The sequence below is a fragment of the Magnolia sinica genome, chromosome 2 (genome assembly GCF_029962835.1).
Source record: "Magnolia sinica isolate HGM2019 chromosome 2, MsV1, whole genome shotgun sequence".
Lineage (NCBI taxonomy): Eukaryota > Viridiplantae > Streptophyta > Magnoliopsida > Magnoliales > Magnoliaceae > Magnolia > Magnolia sinica.
The window spans coordinates 39,820,787-39,842,971 of NC_080574.1; positions in this window are offsets into that span (position 1 = coordinate 39,820,787).

Sequence of the window (22,185 nt, forward strand, 5' to 3'; positions counted from 1 at the left end):
GTCGGTACGAAAACTCAGCCTGACCTAGATCCATGGTCAGTGAGCTTAAGTCCGACCTTTCGTGGTTATAGGCCTACCGGAAGTACTTCGTTGGATCGAGAGAGGCTTGCTTTGGTTATAACCTAAGTATACCTTATCCCTGGGGTTATTTTCATCAATATGAGGCCTATTTATAGTCCTTAAACCCTAGCTCTCTTTTCCATATGAATTTTCTCTAACCCTAGCTAAGTGAGAGAGTGGAAAAGAGAGAGAAAGTGAGAGAGAAGTTGGTGAATCATCTTAGATTCTTTCCTGTTCTTCTTCATCCTTGAACCTTCACTTTGAATCGTTATTCTGACGATTCTGAGTTCATCTTTGGGTAACTTAACCTAACCCTAATCTGTGTTAGAACTTAGAATAGTCTTGGTGTTGTTGTATCTCATTTCTATTCTTGCTTTAGGGTATTCTATCGCCGTTGACAAAGACAACTCGTCTGAAATCAGTTCGGTGTTCTTTTCTGGCTTAAGGTGCGGACTTTAAGTGTATAGGTTATGGTTTTCAAGGCTTTCAATGCCAGTTAATGATTTATTCTTGTTATGGATGAGATTTCACATGCCAAATGTTATGTTTACTTTGTGTTCCTGATATGCATGTGTTATATTGAGATTTGTGTATTCTATGTGTATGTATAACGTACCGTATGTGTATAAAATATGAACATGTGATTGCCATGATTATTTGTCGTGTACTTATGCTAGTTGTATGTGCGACAACTCCTTGGTAAAAGGAATTGTCCAAATGTGTGTATTTCAACATATATCATATATGTTGTATTGTGTATTCTAAGTGTTTGTAGAAATGCCTGAATGATCTAAAGTGTAACTTATTATACTATTTGCGGGCATTGAGAAGTGATTCTCAACACTCCTACTGATGCGTATGATTTCCTTCTTGCAAGTTACATGCCTTGTTATTTAAATTCAAGTCTTACTTATGCTGGCATTTATGTTAAGTTGAAATTCTTCAAATGCTTGAGTACCACATGATTGAAGTTGTTGTTCCAATATTATTCTATATTTAATATGAATATCTGTTGTAGTGTAATGTGTTTGGGACTATGAATAGTCCAGGAAATCGGTAATCTGCCTTAAGGTTGTGGCTGAGATCGCTTTCGCCACAAAAGACGTGATTAGATGAACCCGAGTCGTATTAGAGTTGTCGGCAGTGGTTTGGCCACGCGGAGTGCTTGCGCACTCTATGTCGTTCAATTCAACGTGTGCTTGTGCTAGACGAGTTCGTCAAGTAACCCGATTGTCCGATGTATGTTCACCATGTATGGACGCTACTGTTTGAATCTAGGGTATCAGACTTACCAGTGAAATCCTATTAATCATGGTACCATGATCCGCTAAGACTCATGAGCCGGACATGGTGGTATGGGACACCGTGGTCGAGCTGTCGGCCTACGCTGGGGTGACGAGCCTCCCCGTAGTAACCAGTGAGCAACTAAACTCGTGAGCCGATTATGGTGGTATGGGACACTATATTCGTGCTGTCGGCTTACATTGATTGGTGAGAGCCCTTTGTAGTGACCTCGAGCATACCTCGATACCGCATTGAGGTGATAAGCCGAACTGTGGTAATAAAGGTGTGATGGCGTGCATTGATTGGTGACGAGCCCTTTGCTACAACCTACAACCATATGATCATATGAGATGTCTAGGACTGACGACCCTAGTATAGATCACTATTTGGATGGCGATATGAGGAAGGTATCTTAGCTTCCCAATCCTGCTGTATGAAAAGGACTAGTAACAACTTGGTAATCATATTCATGCACCGCATTTGCATGTGCTTTGTAGATGTGGCGCACTTTGAGGTGGCGTCATGCATAACGTAAGATGAAGACGCTGAGGGTGTACGCGTGAGGGCACGCATCATTCTGCATACATCCTTACATTAACAAAAGTACTTAGGACTTGTTTACTTATTTTGCTTTATCATTACTGCTTGATTGAACTGATAACATGTTAACCTGTGCTTTATTGTTCCACTGAGTTGATCACTCACTCTCACGTTCTGGGGCGGTGTTAAACAGCCACCAGACTCTGTCTTAGGTTCTGATGTTGCAGATGTAGATGCGACTTCTGAGGCAGAGCGGGAGATGGATGATGATGAAGCTGCTTTCTCTTATATGCAGTTTTCAGACGGATTCTAGCGAGCCTTGTTCTGATGCGCGGGATGCTGGGATTTATTTTGGGAATTAAATGATGTAATTTTGGTACTTGTAATTTTGATAGTAACACTTACATTACGACCTGGTTTGTATATGTACTTCAGGGATTTACACTTGTACACATATATTTCTATAAGTCTTCCGCTTGCTTTCTTCACTTATCCCTGAATTATATCTGTGCTTTGGCTTAATCTATTCCATGTTTTATGCACTAATACAGACAACATACATCCATCATTAAATATGTTGCATAAGTGATGTTTTGGAAATCGGGAGCTGAGTTATGCTCGACCCCCGAATTTCAGGGCGTTATAGAAAGCCTCATTTTAGGCTGGGGTTACTGCTGGGTGTTCTAGCAAATGAAGAGGAGTGAGAAGAAGATCAGAGTTGGGAGTCGAGTCAACTCACTGCTAAGTTGTGGCTGCCAAGTTGAGTTTAAGTTGACTCGGTCTAGGCATTGCTGGACCTTCCAACAGTAGGAGGTAGAGAAGAGAAAGGGAAGAGAGAAAGAAGAAAGGAAGAAGGGAGCTTGGGTTGGGGTTGTTGTCAAGTCGACTCATTTAGCGACTTTGCCGCTATCATTTCGGTAGGTCATAGTTGCATTTATATTGTAAAGCCCGGATCCTATCCCATACCGTTCCTTAGACTCCCGCGGTCCTCCCGGTCAAATTCTAGCAACCCGTGACCTGTAATCGGCGTATGTGCATGATCCTAAGTAGCATCCTGTATATCTGAGTCGACTCAACCCAAGACTTGTACCCTAGCAACTGCACCGTTGCCACGACTTGCGCACCGAGCCTGGCCAGGAGTTGTGGGCTCACGTTTATTTCAAGGAAAACGTCGCGCGTTGCGAATTCCTAGAGAATCTCTACCACCTTTCACATCAATCAAGTCAAGTACACATCCCATCACACCCATCCCTCTCTCACCCAAAGCTAACAATATCCATACCTATCCCATCCCTTCTTACCAAAAAGTCAAGGCAACCCATACTTTCCATGTCATATCCCTTACACACCACTCCTCTCCTTCTCATTTTCTCACTCCATCCCAAGCAACCCAAGGAGAGGAAAACGTCTAAGCAATTCCTAAGGATAGGAGAAGCTAGGTGTGGCCCACTTCCTACCACCCAAACTTCCATCTCCACCCTCCAACCTTCATCAACTTCCATCAAAGGAAAAGTCAAGGAGTTTAGGAGTCCATGGAGCCAAGGAGCGAAATCGGTGGGTGTTTTATAGGGTTAGATTGCCATTTTATGATGAATCAAGTGAGGCCTTCCGATTGATGGTATGAATCCCATTTGGGACCCATCTTGATGTATGTATTGTAATCCTAGGAGGGCTCATAGTGGCGAAGCCCTCCATCATCACACACACACACACACACACACTCTCTCTCTCTCTCTCTCTCTCTCTCTTTCCTATCTTATGACCCACTATGACGTATATTTTTTTTATCCATGCCGTCCACCACATGGACCACACCACTGTCCATCCGGGGGCCCACCTTGCTGCCCATTTTTGGGTGGGCCTGGACGAAGGAAATCATAAATATCGACTTGAACCTATCCGAGCGGCCCACATACGTGGACCCCACTGTGATGTATGGGTTTGATCTCCACCGTCCACATGTGGGGCCTATCTTTGCTGCCTGTCCAACAGACAGGCTAGCTACCTGTCCATTTGGATAGGGCTGGTTAAGAGGAAAACACAGATGTCAGATGATCCAAAATGGGTGGGCCATATCCATGTGGGACCCACCTTGATAACATGTGTTGTATCCGCACTGTCCAATCCTTGGATGGTGGGGATCGGATTGGCTGGGGTACCTCATACTAGCTAAATAGCTGTTGTATTATGTTAGTAAGCTCTGTAGGCTGCCGTGATGTTTGTGTTTTATACACACCATCCATCTGCTTTGGATGTGGGCCCACCCCACATGTGTGGCATGTGTAGGGGTGGGACCCACCTTGATGTACATATTCTATATCCACCGTCCATCTATGTGGACCTCAACAGCTATAGCTGCTGCTGTATTAACGTCAACAAGCCTATGGGTCTAATCTTTGAGGTATGCGCTATATCCCAACTGTCCATCCATCTATTTGTAGGGTGTGGGACCCACCCCACACGTGCTACACATGTGGGGGTGGGGCCCACCTTAATGTAGTGTTGTATGCACTCCGTCCAGACCATGGGTCCCACATGAAGCCACTATGATTTATGTATTGTATATCCCCAGCTGGACGGTGGGAACCCACCTTGAATGTATGTGTTTTCCCGCGCTGTCCATAGGTTGGGACATGGGGTCCACATGATGTATATCCACACCGTCCACTGCTGGACGTGGACCCCACCATATGTATATGGGCCATCCAGACAGTCCGTGCATGGACCCCACAATGATATGTGTTTCATCTAAGCTGTCCAGCAGGCCTGGACATTTGGGAATGCAATAGCAGATGGGTCTCCCAGCTGGTGGGCCATCCACGTGGCTCCACTTAATGTGAGTGTTCTATCCATGCATGTGGGACCCACCTAAGATATGTATTATATCCACACAGTCCCTACATGTGGGATGGTGTGACCTACTATGATATATGTACTCTATCCTCACCGTCCATCTAGACGGTGGGATCCTTCATGATGCGTGAGTCATCTATACCGTCTGATCAATTGTAGTGATCGTTTTATGGCATTCCAAAGAGAATGAGTTAGATCTAAATTTCAAGTGGGACCCAACATTACGTACTTCATCCATGCTGTCCAGCAACCGTGGGTCCCAACATGATGTATGTGTTGTAATCTGCACTGTCCAGCCATGGACGGTGGGACTTATATGATGTATATGTTTTATATCCACGCCATCCGTCCGTGTTGCTGTACATGCAGGGCCCACCTGTTATATGTGCAGGGCCCATTATGGCCGTATGTGAGGCCCATTGTGGCCATATGTGAGGCCCATTACGATTGTGTGTGAGGCCCACTTGATTGCATACATAAGACCCATGTGATGTGGGCCACTTGATATATATGACGCCCATGTGATGTGGCCCACTTAATGTATTTATGGCCCATGAGTGAGGCCCGATGTGATGTATATTGGACCATATGATGAGGCCTGATATGATGTATATGAGGCCCGATGTGATGTATATTAACCCATATGATGAGGCCCGATGTGATGTATATTGGCCCATATGATGAGGCCCAATGTGATGTATACAAGACCCGTATGTTGAAGCCCATCAAAAAATACATTAGGCCCTTATATGAGGCCATGGACCCCACTATATTTTAGGCTTTATGTGGGCCACTCCTTGTGAGCAATGTTGGTTAAATGTCCACATTGATGGGCAATGATGGTTAAATGTCTACATTGTGACCTTCCCTTAGGCCTTTTGTTAGGTCAATTATTGATACCGATTATGAGTACGTGATAGTATAGCATCATGACACATGCCCATACGCATCATCTGCATGCTTGATATGAGGAGTGATTGATCATAGCACATGTCATTGGACGAATTATTATGGGACTCCTTGAGAGACGAAGTTGCCCCACATGAGTGCGCGGTATGTGTAGGTTTAATGCATGACTGGATGGTATGACTCATGCATCTTGCATTTTACGATGTGACTACTGTATGCCCTAGCGATATTAGGGTCATAGCCTCCACAGGCATTTCGTGGATGGCTAGATGGGACACCGAAAATCTTTTTCTACATGGGTGCTATTGATGTCCCTGAGTGAAAGTTCCTAAACCTCCGTGGCCAGGAGATGCTTCAACGTCTAGACCGAGTGGATTCATGAACGCCCGAGTGCTGAATACCAGTAGGCCGCGTCTCCCACTGTGTCATGATCGATTGGAAGGGGGTGTGGCCTTACCCACTTGAGGGTATGGGGCATAACTAGGATAAGTTTGACCAGCTTATAAATGGGTCTACTATCGATGTGCCAGGTAGATATTGGCTGACTACTGGCCAGGTGGATAGTGAAGTCTTTTCCACTTGCATAGTTACGTGTTCAGTGGGCGACGATCTGGTGTAGAGTGTACTAGACCTCGGTGATGATCCCATAGATGTACAGTACTGATATGTGGACTAAGTAGGAGCTGCGTACTCAGCATTTTATTTATTCATTCATTCATTCACTATCCACTTGAATTGGTAGTGCGCAACTAATTTTTATATGTACCTTCGTAATGGTCAGGATTTCGGTTGGGGCGCACAACCAACCTAAGATTAGGAGTTTACCACATTGAGTTTATCTATCCAAATTTAGATATGAGACTGGTTTGGATAAAAGTCCCTTGTGATGGACCCCATAGCCTGCGATACTACGTACTATCATCCCGACTTCACACTCTATCTTGGTCATTTCATTCGCACCACCTATTTCATTGCATCCTCAACACATAGAATTTGGTTTATTATGCTTCTGATTGCATAGCCTGAATAAGGTTGATGATATTATGAACTTGCCAAGATCTGCATATTACATTACATCCGCGGCATATGACGTTTTAGATTGCTATGTTTCTGCATTTATATGGCTTAGATACAGCTAACGATATTCGTGGACTCGTCAGGATTTGTATGTTGTATTGCATCCTCAGTATATGATATTTAGTCTACTATGTCTCCATATTGCATAGCTGATTTACATTACTTCCTCAATATATGATATTAGCTTATTATGTTTTTGCATCGCATAACCTGGATAAGGCTGATGGTATTTATGGACTTACCAGCATGTTTCCACATTGCTTTGATATTACATACTTAGCACTTATCTTGCGCACACACTTTCACCATCCTCTAAGCTTTTTATAAACTCATGCACAATAGATGCGTCAGGTGGCGTTAGGTTGCAGCAACGTTGAGCTTGGAGTGTGCAGCTATCTTCTGAAGCTTTGATTATCGATATATGTATTTCCCTTTTAGCACTGTATTCAATTGTTTATATTAGTGGATATGTGATGATGATGTTGCCTTTGTGATTTGGGTAAACTTGTGGTTATGCTTCTTACGAGATAAATGTACATTAAAAAATTCTCCTTGTAGGATCCCAGGATCAGAATCTGGCGTATGGGTGATGGGAGCCGAGAATGGGATACTATGGAGGCTGTCGGCACCAGATTTGGCGATCGAAAATTCTGTGAGCCTAGTTTCTGAGTTTGGGGTGTGACACACACCTTGCCGGTTGACTCAGATTTGAGTCACCAAGATAAACTTCAAGTCAAGGTAAATCATTTGTTTTCTTCTGAGTTGACTCAACAAGTCTTCACTAAGTTTATTGACCATTGAAGCCATGTATTAACTACTTTTCTTGATATTTTAATTGGGTTGTGGTCACATGTTTTTCAACCAGATTTGACTTAATCGGACTTCAGACGTGCTATCTAGTGGGCCACGCAACTAGATTACTTGATCGAGGTGAGGACTCACCCTTTGAGCTTCCTACTTAAATTCATTAATCTAATCATAAATGTTGCCTTAATCCCTTCCATTTAGTATCTCCTAAGTTACTTGACTGAGCTACTTAATTTGTTATGTAAATATGTGAATATGCTAATATATTGCACACCTGGTTCCTGTATTAGATAATGAATACATCTCTTTAATTATAGCAAGCATAAATGATTGATGATAACATGCTATCTTTGGTCATACATTGTTAATTAACTGTATATTTGACTGTTGTGATTGAGTGATATAATGAATGAAACCTGTCATGAACTCACCATCTTGCGGTCCATATTTGACTTACGCGACTCGGATCGCATATATGCCTTACATGGCTTGGACCACATATTTGACGTACATGACTTGGATCACACTTTTCCTTACATGGCTTGGATCGCATATTTACCCTATGTGGCTTGGATCGTTTATTTGCCCTTCGTGGCTTTGCTGGAATATTGGCATTATTATGTGGCTTGTTGGTTATATTTGCATATCTTGTTGATTTTTGGGTCATTATGTGGAGTTCGTTATGATTTCCAGGTGGAGTTGAAGTTTGCTTGTCAATTTTCTATCCATCTTGTGGAGTTCATACGATTTTCGAATGACGCCAAAGTTCCTATGTTGATTTTCTCTTCATCTTACGGTGTTCAGTCGTATGATGATTTCTGGGTGGAGCTAAAGTTTGCTTATCGATTTTCTAACCATCTTGCGGTGTTCACATACGATATGATTTCAGGGTGAAGTAGAGGTTTAAAGGTTGATTTTCTATTCATCTTATGGATTTCGCTTGTACCATGATTTTCAGGTGGAGCTGAAGTTCGTTTATCGATTTTCTAGCTATCTTGCGAAGTTCACGTACAACGTAATTTCGAGTGCGATAGAAAGTTGTATGATTGATTATTTGACTATCTGGACATATACCCTTATATCGCGATCACTATTATATTTTGCCTATGGTGAGATTTTGTTGATTGGCTTAATTTTTGAGTATATGATCATGATTATGAAATGCCCTATTAAATATATCCATTTTCATAACTGGCGATCTATATTGGATTATGAATTATGAGTGTGTAATCTTAGAGGGTACTCCTCACTGCTATAGCCATTGACGCTATCAAACCATATCAGTTGATGTAGGTGTAGAGTGAACCGATGTTGTTCACTGGGTCACTAGAGCAGATCGGGTAGTTGAGGAGTTAGATGGGGTCCCTGCGGCCTATATTGAGCTCCACCATTAGATGATATGTTTCTGTTTTATTATTATTATTAATGAACTTTGCTATTTGAGGGTTGTATTAGTCCTATATAGGTGCTACATTTGGAGTTTTGTGATGATCAGAATATTTTTATTCAATACATGGTTTACTCTAGCTTTGTTTTTGTTAACTCTTATTAATGATAAGCGGTTCAAATTTACACTGAATTTTAGAGGCTAACACTCGAGTTTTTTGAAAACGAGTCATATACTCGGGTTCCAAAAAAACCAGGGTGTTACAAAAATGGAGGTACTCTAGCTTCCCTAATATGCTCGACAAATAGGACTAGTTAACTATTCGACTAACATAAACATCCACCCCATCGCATTAACGTAGGTTGCGGTGATTCGGCGTTATAGTCGCGTGATGAGGTAGTGTTGGCATTCGCAAAATAGGCATTGAAGTTGCTTGTGAGGGAGTGTTGGATTGTAAGAGCATGCATCATTTCATAATTCCATTTATACATTAAAAAGAATACTTTGGAAATGGTTGTTTAAATGCTTTATCATTGCCTATGCTAATAGAGTTGATAATATGTCTAATTTAGAGCTAATAGGACCACTAAGTTGATCACTCACTCACACCCTGGGATAGTGTTTTAAAACACCAACCAAACGATGTTGTTGATGTAGGTGTGTTCGAGGACGACACATTGGAGAGGTGTATGTGGACTTAGAGGAGGATTTTGCGTACTTTCAATTGTCGAACGGATCGATGTAGCCGCTGCGCTGCCCGACCAGGAGTGTCGGATGTTTTGGTGCTAGATGGGCGTTGCGTCAACATTTTCTTTCTTATTTTTGACTTGTACATTTGGGCCCCATCTATGGACCCATACTTTGGATATATGTGCTTTATCTTTTTATGTTGATTTATATTATTCTGACGCATTTATTTCAGAGTATTTTGCAATGTCTAGATTTTCTATACTAACTCGAATATCATATTAAATATATCGAAAGTCTACACTTCCGCAAAGCATAAGTGACACTCGGAATATCGGGAATTGAGTACTTGCTCGACTCATGAAGTTTGGGGCGTTACAATTTATCTCATGCCCTCAAATTCGAGATCAGAGGCCTTATACTCAGGTGCCGGATTTTGGGGGTGTTAAATTTGTATTTGGATATTTATTCATTATCTTCTTTCTATTAATTGCACACAATCCTTGCATATTCTATGTGCCATTTAAATAAAATAGTATTTGATTTTAGCCAGCTCCGTATGGTTAATAACCTTCGACCACAAGACATTGAAAAATATCGAAACCTATTGAATATCAGATGTCTTCTGCTTGGGTAAGTTGAAATCAAGCATTAGCAATACCGGTAGTAGTTGTTGCATCAGGATGTGTTAATCATGTGACTTTACATTTTTCACTTAAAGTTTTTGCCAAACTAATTCTTTCTCTGCCTGAGACAATTAATAAAGAGCTTTGAGTAAAACTTTAGTGACGTTTTTATCGTCCAACTACAACTATCTCTTTATCTTCATTTCTTTCAAATCCAAGCGGCTTTTACAACCATCCTTAGTCTTATCCTTTTTGTTCATGATTGTTGCAATGAGGTTTCTTGCCACATTTTTTTTAACGTGCATCACATTTATATTGTGGCGAATTGCCAAATCTTATAAGTTGACATGAGATATATAGTTGTCAGAGAATTGTAAAAAACAAGCAGGTAATAAGTAAGATTATGTGCAATAAGTATAGTATCGATTTGTGTACCATCCAGTATGACAAGTCACGGAGTCTTATTGTTTGCAAACCTCTTCCTCTTCTTGCATGTTACCTTTTTAAAATTAGTTTCAAAAGTTTCTAGTTTTGATAATAATTCAACACCACTTAAACAATGACTCAGCTTTCTGTGTTCTTTCTCCCCATTAAATTATGCTTTCTGGCTTATGAAATGATGCTTTGGATCCATTAGGTATTTTCTATGCCTCATGTACACAAACTTCCCTCCATGTTTTAACCATATTGATTCTGTCTCTTCACTACATACAAGACAAGTATACTTTCCTATAGTCCTACAACCTGACAAATGTCTATACACTGAAAAATCGTGAATAACCTATATAAAGATCGCTTTTATAATAAACATACTCTTATTGGGGAAGTCATATGTTTCAATTCTGATGGACGACAAATCATTTAATTCTACAATCAACGGCTGTAAGTATACATCAATGTCATGTCCAAGACTAATTTTCTTAGGAATCAATAGTGTTAACATCGTAAACTCATTTTGCATGCATAAAGATGGGGTAGATTGTATCGAACAATCATAACATGTCACGAACTATGTGCATTGTTCTTGTTACTAAAATGATTGAATCCATCCGTTGTAAGTCCTAACCGAACATTATGTGTCTCCACAACAAAGTTGGAGAAATTACGATTGACTCCTCTCTAACAAATAAAATCCACTAGATGGCACATGAATATTGTACTTTTGTATTGAGTCACAGTCGCACTCGCACTCACATGTCATTTTATTTTCTCTACAATTTACAATACACTGTACATTCGTTACAACTATGCTGTAAGTGATTTCCATTATATTTTCTTATTGGCTTCCTTTCATTTACTGATTTCCATTTGCTGTCACCACACTTAAGACAACTATCGTGATGTCCATAATCTCTCCTGTACAACATGCAATCATTGCTACATGCATGAATACGCCAACACTTTATTCATACAGACTCGATCTTTTTCTTCTCCATGTACATACTATTTGGTAAAGTGTTTTCGCTTTGTAGTATCATTTTCATCATTTGTAATAATTCATCGAAACTCTTGTTCGACTACTCATGTCTACTATTCATGCACAATAACTCAACTGTAACTGATAGTTTTGTATCCCCTTCTAGACAAGATAGATATAAGGGTTTTATCACATCCTCTTTCATATTCCTATATTGAACATCTTATGCCAAAACAATAGGAACTTGGATATTAATTCCATTGTGGGATTCATACATACTTGTAGCTTCAGTATGTTTGTCATTGTTAAACCGCCCAAGTGCTTCGTTCAACATTTACACTATGCTTGGGAATGCACCGTAACGCATTAGACGTACTAGCCCCAAAGGTTACTAGACTTCCAGCCCACTCTTCGCTATGATAGATTCATGTCATGTAAGATGTGTTAAAATCATCACAGATTAAATGTTCAAAAATATCAATAATTTTCCTCTTCGCTTGCGCCTTATTATGACATTTGACACAAGGACAATAATAATAGTCATCACACCCCAAGCGATCATGATTTTTAGTCAAGTAGGTAATAAATGACAATACACAATTCAGGTAATCTCCCGATAACCTAGGTTTAGAAATCCACTTTTTACTTGGAAGTGCGGACGACGAAGACATTATTTATGAGTTGAGAAATACTAATATGGAAAAATAAGGGGATTGAAAAATTGGAGAAGTATAAATGATCGCCACATACTTTAATGGTATATCTACCTAACTGAATAAATCAGTCACTCATCCAAGACCGGATAGATTATAATACTTTAACATTCACGTTTAAATGCCCACACCAAAATTCTGGTAACATCTTCACATGTCTCTCTAAATACATTTATCTTGCATTTGATTCCCATGTTAAGTATCCACATAAAGTGTAAATATTTAACATTGAAAACAAATGTAAGAAACATATACATAGAGAAAAAAAAAGAGACACGACATAAAATAACCATGTGTGTTTAAATCAGGGAACTGAAAGCATTCTAATATATCTAACATTGAACTAATCAAACAAGATAATTTAAAATTTTCTATGCTTGAGAACATAAAAATCCTCAAATGTGTAACTGATTAGGCTATACTAAAATAAATTCATACATGAAGACAAGTACAATTCATCATCAAGTAATATTGGGCTATACTAAAACAAATAACTTACTAATATCTACCACATATTAGTAATATACAAGCGATACTGGGGCATAATACCATATGTTATAAGGATATCATGTCCCCCTAGAAAATGAATCATCTGGGATAACACACACACACACACACACACACACACACGAGTCATGCCCACTTGCGCACTAGTTCTCATGAAAACTTGTGAGAACTTTTTGAGAACTCATCTCACATGATGTAGCATCCTATGAAACTCCTAGGGCTTAACTTTCACCCTGATCTAAAACTCTGGTAGGCTGTAAAAAAAAAAAAAGGAGAGGCAAATCAAGGTAGAAAATTGTTTACATTTGCTATGGCCCACCAGAGTTTTGGATTAGGCCTTGGGGGTTTCATGAGGCGCTACATCACGTGAACCATTCAGATTTTGGACTCACATCACATGAGATGAGTTCTCAAAAAGTTCTCACGAGTTCTCATAAGAACCAGTGCGTATGTGAGCATTTCACTATATATATAATTATTAGTTGATTACTTTGTACATAACCATTTCAAATATAAATATGAAAGTAAAATATAAATAAATTTTGTTTAGGATCAATTATAAGTAGTTTTTTTATATTTAAAGTTAATCACTTTGGTTTAATAACTAAAAATCAAGATAAGCTACTTAAGACATAAGTAACTTATCTTACGTAACTTAAGATCCAAATGCTCTCATTAGGACCCATTTGAATACCACTAAATAAGTGACACCCCTTAAAAATGGGTCAATACATGGCCAAAGTCGAAAGATTTCTACATCACCAAGCCTACCAAAGTGGAACAACCCATTTGTAACTTTTCACAAGCATAAACCAAATAACCTATACCGATATCTCCTACATACCAATAATATACATAAAATATTGAGACACCATACCATAGGCTACAAGAATATCATGTTCCCATATAAAATGAATCCTCTTGGATAACACACACATGGTGTGTGTGTGTGTGTGTGTGTGTGTGTGTGTGTGTGTGTGTGTGTGTAATTGATTACTCCATACATCAGCATTTCAAATATAAATATGCAAGTAAAATATAAACTTAATTTGTAAGCCCTTGCCTTAAACCATAAAACCAAAAACCCTAATCCCAACCTTAAACCATAAACTCTAAACCCTAAACCCAAAATCAAAACCTAAAGTCCATCAAATGGGTTGGTTTCTTAGATGATTTAGAGATAAAAAAAAATATGTGGACAAATCTAAAGTTCAATCATGTTATCCAAAATGGACAGACGTAACCTTCAATGATGAGCCATCGATGGAAAAATAAGCCAATCCATGACTTAAGTGGGCCACACCACAGGCAATAACTGAGAGTGGGTGCCCTCCCATTTAAATCTTTCAGATTGTACATAGGGCCCACTATGATGTGGTTTGACAGCTAGCACATACATTGTATGTGACCCACTTAGATGAGGGATCATACCTAATTTTAGGTATTTCAAAGCACAGGTATGCCCCACCAAGTGCTTTTAGATATTTTAGGGATGATTTTTCATGTTTTTAGATGGTATGGCCCATCTGAGTTTCAGATGTAGCTGATTTTTGACACCCTAAAACTTAAAGCTATTAATTAGAATAAATTTTCATAATTTATAGATAGAAATTTATGGCTAAAATGCATAATTTGTGAATAACAATTAGTACATAGAATGTATGATTTATGCATGCATAAAATGGATGGATTACATTAAATTCAAAATAGTGTACATATTACATGAAATCCAACAGTGGATAGTTTACATGAACTTCAAAATATTGTACATATTACATGAAATCCAAAATAATGTACAGAATACATGAAATCCAAAATAGTGGACAAATTACATTAAATCCAAAAGTGGACATATTACATAAAATCTAAAAGTTAACAGATTACATGAACTCCAAAATCGTGTACAGATTACATGAAATCCAATAGTGGACAGATTAAATGAACTCTAAAATAGTGTACAGATTACTTAAAATTCAAAATCATGTACATATTACATGAAATCCAATAGTTGACAAATTAGATAAAATCCAAAATAGTGAACATATTACATGAACTCCAAAATAATGTACAAATTATATGAAATTCAAAATAATGTACAAATTACATTGTAAGTGCTAAATTGATGAGCACACTTTATTTATCAAATTTCGTAAAGTTAAAATAACTTGACAATAGATCTTCAAGACCGGTCCATAATTAAGAGAAGATCAAGCTCAAAATCAAGAAAAGATCAAGCTCAAGATCAAGAGAAGCTTAAGCTAAAGACTAGTCCATACTCAAGAGAAGATCAAGCTAAAGATCGACTAATTTCAAGAAAAGATCAAGCTAAAGATCAGCTAATGTTCAAGAAAAGATCAAGATGAAGTTCGAGACTTAATTCAAGTCAAAGAAGATCAAATATTTGATATATCCCAGGTGGTAATAAAACATAGAAAGACCTTAGGACTAGGTGCTTTCAAAAATGTGTTATTTTGGATTTTCATGCTTATTTTGCTTGGAATTCGGCTAGCTTAACTTTTAGTTCGGCTAGCCTAAGCTTTCTCGACCAGTCCAACTTCAAGCCCGAAGTAACAACTGATTTTTGTTACAAATTTGACTAGCCCGAGTTCTGGTTTGGCTAGCCAAGAAAGTTCAGGTCAAATTCCAGTAATAACACCTTTTGGAATTCGGGGGTATTTGGCTAGCTGAACTGGGTTGTTCGGCCAACCGAAGTTGACCTCAGGCCAGCTGAATTTTGGATAATTCTTATCCCGTACAATCCAAAGTCTAGTGAACTTAATCCGGTCTGCTCGGGCTAGTCGAAGACTATCTCGGGCTCGCCAAAGTTCCAACTTATTTGCCTATAAATTGAGTTCTTCTCTCATTCCGAATTACACAAGTCAATCATCAAAATTCTTTTACAAGAGGGAGAGAAGCTCAAGTTATTAGCAAGCTATTGAATAGTATTTATAATTTAATTTATAACTTTTTCTTTCAATTCCCTTAATCTCATATCTTTCAAGTTTGATTCTAAAGAGAGTAAACTATATTCTTCTTTTGAGATCTAAGAGAATTGATTCAAGTACCTTATTGGGTTTAACTTAATTAAAATTAATAAAAATCTAGACCCTTTCTATCTAACTAAAGAAGGAACAATATACATTCAAAAAAGAGGTTCTACTGCTATAAGCTTCTGATTCGTCTTCTACAGTGAAGATAAGTATATTTCTAAACTCTTTTAGGTTTTTTTTTAGATAGCCTATTAAAATCTCAGTTCAAGTTTTGTTTGAGATAGCCTGAAAATTTCAGTGTGGGTTTAATTGTGATAGCTTGTGAAAATCACAAGAATTGTATAAGGTTGTTAAGGTGAACCTGAGAAAACCTTTTCATAGTGAAAGCCAAAATTATGAGGGAGGTAATTTTGGGAGTGGAGTAGGTGTGGCTGTTTTTAAAGCACCGAACCACTATAATCCTTTGTTTTATGTGGTGAATGCCTTTATTTTATTTGTGGTGAATGATTGTATTTAATTTCAAATTGAGTGGTGAATGTTGTAATATTTTAACTTACTCTTACAAGTTTGAGGTTTTTATTTTAAAAAAATTTGTGAAATAAGGTTGTCTTGCCTAAAAATTTAGGTGAAGGTTGTTCTACGAATTATTTGAAATAAAATAGTGGATAGATTACATTAAATTCAAAAGTAGACAGATTACATGAAATCTAGAAGTGGACATATTATATGAAATCCAAAATAGTGTATAGATTACGTAAAAGCCAAAATAATGTACAGATTACAAGAAATCCAAAATAATGTATAGATTTCATAAAATCTAAAAGTGGACAGATTATATGAAATTCAAAATAGTGTAGAGATTACATGGAACTCCAAAATATTGTACATATTACATGAAATCCAAAATAATGTACATATTACACGAAATCCAAAATAGTGGATGGGTTACATAGATAATTAAACAATGCATTAAACTTCCAACAACAATAAACAAGTTAATTTAACATCCCAATAGGCCCACAATAAACCCCACATACATTATAGTAGGGCCCACAATAGACCCCAGATATATTACAGTGGGTCACCAAGAGAGGGACTGAGCCAAGAAGGAGAGAACACTGAAAGAACGGCGAGAGCAAGCACGCTAAGGGAGAGAAAGAGCATCGAGGAGAGAGAGAGGGGGGGCTAGGGTTCGATTGAGGGAGGTAGGGAGAGAGAGAGAGAGAGAGAGAGAGAGAGAGAGAGAGAGAGGTAGTGCTGGGTTAGGGTTAGGGTTCAAACGAAGGGAAAGAGGGGGAGGTAGAAATGAGGGTTTTTTCGTACCGAAATTTTTTTATACCTAATTTCAAATTATTGATGCAATTTACCATTGAAGAACTAAAAATGCATTCAACAACAGTCATTGTTGAATTTTACTGTCATTCTTTCCATTTTTTTCACATAGTGTAGGTTGTATTTGATTGATTGATAATTGATTTTTTTTTTTCGCTTTCTCCTTCATTATTTATAAATTTTCTAACAGTATTATAAGAATAATTATTGCTTACATGGCAAAATTATATACTACCAACTATAAAGTGGTAGTTACTTTAAAAAAATCGTGTTATACCTTCGTCGAAAGTGTCCTTATCACAATAATCGGTTACTGATCATAACTTGATGCTGACATAACCCTAATAGTTACTCAAACTTATCCTCTGGTTGCACAAGCAACGTAACTCTTCGAAGACGTGGTCATTAATGAATTGTCCTTCATATATTTAGCACATATTATAAAGATTTCATACATATCACGTGAATGTGTCTACTTCTTCAAATCCGGTGTCACAAAATCTTTTCCAAATAAATATTTGAGTTTTGTTATTGTTTTTATTTTTATATGTGGATGAAAATCACTTAACAAAGAGGTTAAAAGGTATAATACCATCACAATGGGTTTCGAGAAAGTTTCTGATGCGAGCGTTTCCATCCTATTGTTTCCTGTGGTGTAGCTCACATGAGTTTTGCATAGGGGTTTTGACCAAAGAAGCATCGTGGTATTCCCAAATGCCCCGAATATTAGAAGCATTAAACAAATGTCCTACATAGTCACCTGACACCTTTTTTTAAAAGTTGGGACGAAATTACTCCTGGCAGCCTTTTGCATTTTTTTTGTTTTTAAAATCACCACTTGTTTTGAGCTAGTGTGTGATAACTGCGGGAGGGATTCGGATGGGTAAACACTGTGGGGCCCGCTATGGTGTTTGTAAGAAATCCACATTGTTCACATGTTTTGTCAAATCATTTTATCACATGAGCCCAAATGTAACATCCTGAATTTTCACGGTCAGAGTTTATACTCATGCCCGAGAAAACCCGGTGTTAATAACGGAATGAATTAGATGCTTTTAAAAATCGTACCTTATTTTTTTTATTTTTTCATTTAGATCATATCCAGATACATTCATAAAGGTAACATTCACGAGAATAAAATCGACTGTATTGATTATTTCATCAGAGTAAAAGAATTTAATAAATAATCAAATACCCTATCAATGGAAGCTTAATTATATTATTGAGTTCGTAGTGGAAGTATAAAACTAAATCATAAAACTATCTTCTTATTCTTTCGTATAATCTTCCATAGGGAGATGATCCTTTAGGTCAATCTGTACAACACCCGCATCATCTGTATAGTTGGAGAGGGTCAACGCCCTACTCATTGTGATAGTTATCCTTTAAGATTAACAATAATTCAACAGATTCATGAAAGCAATATAAGGGTTCTGATACGTCTCGTGCTCCACTACTACGAGGGTATCAATATGCACAACCAATGTATATATGAATGCATGCCTAGCAGAGTGTATGTAGCTCATCATACGTAGTAATCATTACAATGTGGAATATGATTCATAGAAAATCCGACTCGACTTGCATCCCATAACTGCGGATATTCGTCGACATGTCCAACACTACCGTGGATTTACGTAAACACCTCGAGGCAACACAACATATGAGTCGGATGAATTACATGACATGATTTGTTCATGAAGTGACTATTTGCGACATCCAATCCCAGAAGTGATGTAACACGCATTGTGAATTACTTACATCGATTTGTGCACCACTACTCAAAAACTCATGGAATTATGCGTCGACCAAGAGGGTCTCTACCTAGAGCGCATTGTGTCCATGATAAAATATTTGAATCATTAGTTGTAATACCTTCAACACAATATTTGCATCAAAGAGAATGTAAACTGAATCATGGGAGTTTTGGAATACCAAGACACATGCCCAAGCCATAAAGGTAGATAGCACAAGGCTAACAAAATAGAGAAGAGAGTAGCAATGACTAACTCAATAAAAAGGAGAGTGACAATGGCCAACTTAATAATAAGGAGAGTAGCAATGGCTAACTCAATAAATAGGAGAGTAGCAAGGGCCAACTCAATAAAGAGGAGAGTAGAAAGGGCTAACTCAATAAAATTGTTAAAGGCAAGAGCAAGGCTTGTGTCCATTGCCCCACATAAATTCATAAAGATCACTCGTAATTAACATCATACCATAATCCCAAAGGGTAAATAATTGTTGGTGATAAATTAACAACTACAGAGAGAGAATCATAATATTATGAAAGCATAACATGTAACAGACAAGATAAAGCACGTCAACTTAAATTAAAGTAAGCTTAAAGGAAAAACCCTCACCTATCAAGATAAATCGCCTTCAAATTGTTAGAGTTTAGTGTATTTGGACTTTACGATCGAGATCTAATCATGATCAACATACTTTGTGTAGTTAGATCATAATAACATATGGTTCGTATAGTTAAGTGACTAGGGTTGGGCCCATGATGTAAGTCTTGGGTAATACAATTAAATGATTTAATTTGAAAGTTTGCACTAGGTTATTACACATGTGGACAACTTATCTCGTTCAGTCCCTAGATCTCAGCTCGACAACTCAAATCTAGCGATGTTGAGTCGACCCAAACTAACTCGCCATAGAGAATCTGGAGTTACACCGATTCGAACATGCGAACTCGGAAGATTATTATTTTTTCATTGAGTTAACTCGGAACGACCCGAACTCTATCCTTCTCTTATATTTTTCTTTTTCTTCTTCTTTCTCTTTTTGGAGGGTCGGATAGAGGATCTAGATAAACTAGAACCCCATCCCAACTGAGTTAACTCAGTTCAACAGAAGCAGTTCCCTTTCCTGTTTTCTCTCTCTCTCTCTCTCTCTCTCTCCCCTTCTCGTTCTTTCTTTGATTCTATTGGTGTTGGAAAACTACTGTGGAGAGTTCTTTTTATACAATTTTGGAGGGGATTCCAATCCTGTTTCAAATTGTAACAGATGCGTGCGCACAGTGCGTTTGCGCATAGTGCATTAGGCACTTGTTTGAATCGGTTTATTATCGTTAGTAGTTAGTCTGATTTGGTCAGATTTTTTTTATCATATGTCGCTCCTAACGTCCCACTAAATGGTTGTTTTGGATCTTAAAGGTGATGGCCAATAAGGATTGTATGGTTGGCTTTAAAACGAGGAAGATGACCCCTTCTTTAATGGCAGATTCAATTTTCATCATACATCCTTCGAACTGACTATCCTGAAAGGTTCGAATTAATCACTTGATGCTCCCTGGTCCATACAATCGAAGGGTCGAAGGCCTTTACTTGGTGGTTTGCACGGAAGAAGTTCCCTTATGATGTGGTTGGTTTCGAAAGAAGTGGTGGAATGTCGTGTTTCTCTATTCCGTCCGATTCTCTCCCATTAGGAGCAACGGAATTCCTTAAGAAGGTGATTAGACGGCTTGGATCTTTGAAGGATTGTCGGATCCGGGATTTGTGGTGACGTGGATCTTGTGGACGTGGATCGTCCGAGAATAAGCTTTCGCGAGCAGAAGGAATAGTCTCTTGTTTGATTTTCAGATCTAGTGGGGTCCACTTATGATGTCCCATCAGGCAATCCATACCCTTGATTAGTTTCCTCCTGTCTCGTTGGCCCAAGAGTTAAACTCTTAAGCTGATTCGAGTTCCGGGTAGGTACACGATCAACATCTATGAGGAGGCATCTGCTGTTATTAAATGGTTGAGTTTGTTTGCTGGCTGAGATTGAGGAGGTAGTTTCCTCACTGGATTTATCAACAGATCCGTGGCCAAAATGGAGGAAGAGAAATCAGGGATTTCTTTCTTTCTTTCTTTCTTTCTTCTTCTTCTTCTTCTTCTTCTTCTTCTTCTTTTTGTTTTTGCACAAACACGGGCCAACTAGGGTCCAATCATGGTGTTTGTTTGATCAATCCATTCCATTCATCCTCTTGGTCAGACCATGTAGACCGATGTGTTCAAATATGGAGCTGATTGAGCTTTGGGTGGGTCACACTAATCTTTATGATAGAGAATATTCTGGTATTAGAGATTTGGAGAAGGAAATTTCCTCCAACATGTCTTTGTACGTGAGGTAGCTTCGATGCGCACACCAGTTGTTTGTACATATAATGTGGGTTCCATCGTGATAACATTTAAGAAGATCCACACTCTTTATTGACTTCGACATGCTGTGTTGGCCCATGGGCCCAAGTATGGAGTTAATCAGAGGCTTATCTTAAAAATTCTCCTACCAAGTTCCAAAACGGACTTGATCTTGATTAACTGTCCACGCTTAATGATCAGGGCTCAATTTTAGAAGAAATGTGTAAACAGGAGGGGCAGATGATTGGGCAAAATTTGGGGATTGATCGATGGAGGAAAAAGCCTAAATATGAAATCTCACCTTTTGTACCAAAATGAAGGAACTAGCTTCAGCGTTTAACAATGTAGGATCGTTGATCAGGGCCTAGTTTTTGTATGAAATTGCAGCCATGTGAGGCCAAGGTGTGGTCCAAGTTTGAGTTTCGATGGACGGTAGAAAGTGATTAAATCTGAATATCTAGGTTTATGCAGAGTTGATAAGCCCTAAAAGAATAACCTGACGGCTAAGTAAAAGTCTACCAAAGTAGGGTCTTCGTATTTTACACTCGGTCCATATAATAGCCAATCCAAGTCATTCATATGGAGGAAAATATCCTACTACAACTACATATGAGCTTTCCTCACTCTATGGACACCAAAATCAACGACTAAGGACTGATTTGTTAATTGGGCTACTTTTACAATGATCTAAGAGCTAAAATTCGATATGTATAGTTAATTTATGATAATTAGGCCTGGTATAAAATTTCACATAAAACAGATAATGAGAACCATGTGATTTGAAATTCAAGCGTATAAATTAATGGAATTTTCGTAATTATTGATGATCTAATAATTTTGTGAAATCTAATGGTTTTACATGGTTATATGTA